This window comes from Gavialis gangeticus, unplaced genomic scaffold, assembly GCF_001723915.1.
Source record: "Gavialis gangeticus isolate Ggan-Ray unplaced genomic scaffold, GavGan_comp1, whole genome shotgun sequence".
Taxonomy (NCBI): domain Eukaryota; kingdom Metazoa; phylum Chordata; order Crocodylia; family Gavialidae; genus Gavialis; species Gavialis gangeticus.
In genome coordinates this window covers 54,360,439-54,364,133 of record NW_017729032.1, presented here as the reverse complement: position 1 = coordinate 54,364,133, position 3,695 = coordinate 54,360,439, and the positions used below count along the sequence as shown (strand labels likewise).

Genomic DNA, 3,695 nt, shown 5'->3' with positions numbered 1-3,695 from the left:
ATATATATATATATATATATATAAAAAACACTAAACCATGCAATGGTCTAACATTTCTTTACTTGTATTTAGCCATTAAAGAGCTTGGCCCTGCCTGTCTCAAAATGTTCTGCCTGCTGCTAAAAAACATTAATCACACTGAGCCCATTAACAAATGCAGCATCAAATTACAAGTATTAATGGCACAGCTTGCTTTCTTTTACAGTGTTTTTAACAAGGCTTGTAAATCATAGAATGGAGCTCAGTGCAAATAGTTTGCAATTTAATGACTATGGTCCCTTAGCAGACTGAACTTAGATGTATAAAATATTGCCCACTTGAATTTTGTGGAACTATGATTAAACTAATGTGCTGAAATATTCATTGAAATAATTCCCCACTGCCCCCAGCAACCTGAGAAAATTGCAATTTTATTCATTATTAATAACACTGAATTAGAGCTGCAAAAAAATTCCACCATGTGGTAATTGTCTTGGTAAATTATTATTCCAACACTAACAGAGTACTTGGATGATTTTATAGCTTCCAGCTAATACAAGCCATTAACAACCATGGCCATCTTCATGTTACACTGGCTTTTTGCATTCAGAACCAATATTAAAGTTCCACAAAATGACACAGAAACTACTGCTAATCTACATTGACTGGGAAATGCAATTCACGTTGCTGTTTGGTATTCAATTTATCTTCATTACTAAAAATGGCATTTGCTAGCTCTTTAGTAAACATCCAAATAATATCAAGAACAACATTCCAGTGGAATATTTCATTCACCGGTCCCAGATTATGAGTACATTCTGAGCATGCACTGTAAACTACTGTCTGCATTATGAGCACCAGCAATCACTTCCAGAGGCAGTATGACAGTGTACAGTATTAGAACAGACCAAACAGAACCTATCTGCAGCATTTTTCACAGGTCCATTATATGGTCAGCCATGGCCCAACTGTATTGTGTTCCCACTGATGGATAAGCAGTGGGAATGCATTGTTGCCTGTAGTCAATGCCAGACTCGCTTGGTTTTGCATGCCAAGAATGCAAGGACTAGACTTATACCCAACTGTTGTACAGGAGTTCAGAAGAAAGGGCTCAATGGCTCCTGGCACAGAAACAAGGAGATAGGTACAATCCAGCCCTCTGTTTTGCAGCTTTCAAAGGAACTTCAGGTTTAATATTATCAAAATAGCACAAATACTAATAACATATTTTATGTCTTTGTTAATTAACAAAATAATTTTGACCGTGTGAACGGAAGAAAGAAAATGTATTTTTTAAGTGTAACTATTGAAAGGTTAGCAATATCCCTTTTCTAGGTCCTGTTTAGAATTGTAAACGATCATGGAACAGAAGTAACAAAAACACACTGTGCGAGTTGGGGGGGAACACGTTTATTTTAAGCACTTGGGATTTTGTGGCTCTGCTAAAGTGTCCATGCTGCCACCTATGAAAAGTCTATTAGGCTGCGCAGAATGACATAATATTACAAAGATAAAAATGTTATACTAAAATAGCATTTTCATACACTGTGGAGTTTAAATATACTATTTTAAACATGCCCCATAATTAGTAGGGCTGTGCGAAGCTTTGGTAGCTGATTCAATTCAGAGAGGATTTGGCCTGATTTGGAGGCTGAATCTCTGGATCTGAATCAAATCAGAAGATTCATTAAGAGGTCTGAACTGAACCAGAAGCCTCTGAATCAATTTGTAGAGATTTAGGGTTGATTCGGAGATTTGGCCATAGGCTATACAAGTTTCCCTCACATAAAGCAAACCCATTTTATAATGTGACAGTGTAACAATGTAATAATGTAACGTAATAATATAACAACTCACCCTAGCCCCCACTGCAGCAACCTCAGGAGCAACCAGCACCAGCTGCAACGAGAACTGTCAGTGGGGGTGGAGGGTGCCTCTTGCTGTTCCACACCCCCCACGAGGGCTGTGGGGATGTCAGGCTCTTCCTGGGGGTGCGTGCTCCCGGATCTGCGCGCAGGATGACAGCAGGTTGCTGCTGCAGGCTGGGGCTGGCAGTGGGACCAGGTAGGTTCTTCCTGGCGCTCAGGGCAGGCGCGCCACATTCTGGAAACAGCCCAGCGCCACCACTGGCCCCAGCCTGCAGCGGCAGCTGGCTATCATCCCGCATGCAGATCCAGGGATGAGACCAACACATCCATTGGGGAGAGCCCAACACATCTCTCTAGCCCATAGCCCTCCCGGTGGGGGCATGGAGCACCAAGAGGCGTGCCCTACACCCACTGACAGTTCTCACTGAAGCTGGTGCCAGATGCTCCTGGGGTTGCTGCAGTGGGTGGGGGCTAGGGTGAGCGCAGACAAGCTGCGCTACGTCCTGTGCCACCCAGGGCTCCACTTGCTGCCACTCCCCCAACCACTGCTGCAGCAGCCCCAGGAGCAGTTGACACCAGCTGCTTGCACTACAGCATGGCACAGCCCAGGAGCTGAAGTGAGGGGGGACAGCTTCTGGAACGACACCCTTCACCCCATCCCTTCCTTGGTCCCAGCCTCCCTCCCTCACTGCCTGGGAACATATCCCTATCTTTTAGGGCTGTACAAAGCTTTGGTAGGTGATTGAGCAGCTGAATTCCCAAATCTGAATCGTCCGAATCGAATCAGGACAGTGATTTGAATCACCAAATCAAATCACTGTCCCTCAAATCAGCCGAATCCGAATCCAAATTGAATACTTGCTGCTTTGTACAGGCCTAAAAATTAGCCCATTAATTTTGTTTTCAAGAAGAAAAACCCCTCTTTAATCAGGGGTCAGCAATCTACAGCTCCAGGTCTGGATCCAGGCTGCAAAGAGCTTGGATTTAGCCTGCGAGGTAATGGAGGGCTCATAAGAGTCCCATCCCAGCAGCCTTGGTCCCCTCATTCACCTCATACCCTGTCCCCTCCTCTGAAATACTCTGCTGCTGTGAGGGGAGATGTCCACAGTCACTAGCCAGGGGTTAAGTAAGTCCCCTACTACAGCCACTGTCTTATTGCTGCTGCATTTCCCTTTATATTGAAATCAGCAATCTGCAATCAGCAGCAGCTGCAGCCATGGGGTACCAGAGAGGGTGTACATCTGGTGGCTGCTGTGTTAACACTGGGTTTCTGCCTGTACCAACACTTCTCCCATGGTCTCTTGTGAAGCACGAGGCAGATAAAAGGACTGGAGTTATTGGTATAACCCATGCTGCCTCCATCAGTGGTGAACTAGGTGGAGAACAGGGGTGGGACTGGTACAGTGGTGTAATTAGGGTGGGTAACAGAAGCAACCACCCCAGGTGCTCACAGGGGTGGGGGGTAAAAAATACCCAACCAACACCTTTTGCCACTGCTGTGTGTTTTGCAGTTGCAGTGGTGCTGTTGGATTGTTATCACAAGCAGCAGCCCACCATTGTTTAAGGTTGTCAACTCCTGCTCTATATTATCAACCTAGACAAGAGATAAACACCTTTCAAAGCAAGCATTTTAATGAAAGAATTAAGAATAAATAAGATGGTTATAGTATGAGGTCTACTTTAAAGACTTCATTTCTGGACTTCAGCAAGGCCTTTGACATCGTCTCTCAAAAGCCCCCCCCTATGCTGATGCCCTCTGAACTTCCTCTCAACTCCCACAAGCACTGGAGATGAAAAAGGGAAACACATTTTCAGAAACGGTTGCCTAAATGGCCAGTCCCATCCCAG

The 3,695-nt window shown here is 44.7% G+C and overlaps 1 protein-coding gene across 3 annotated transcripts in view; it reads right to left on the bottom strand.

The window, feature by feature from the left end:
- LOC109302590 (neurobeachin-like) overlaps positions 1 to 3,695 on the bottom strand; it is a 494,933-nt gene that overhangs the window by 355,104 nt on the left and 136,134 nt on the right. The gene's annotated exons all lie outside the window — the stretch shown is intronic.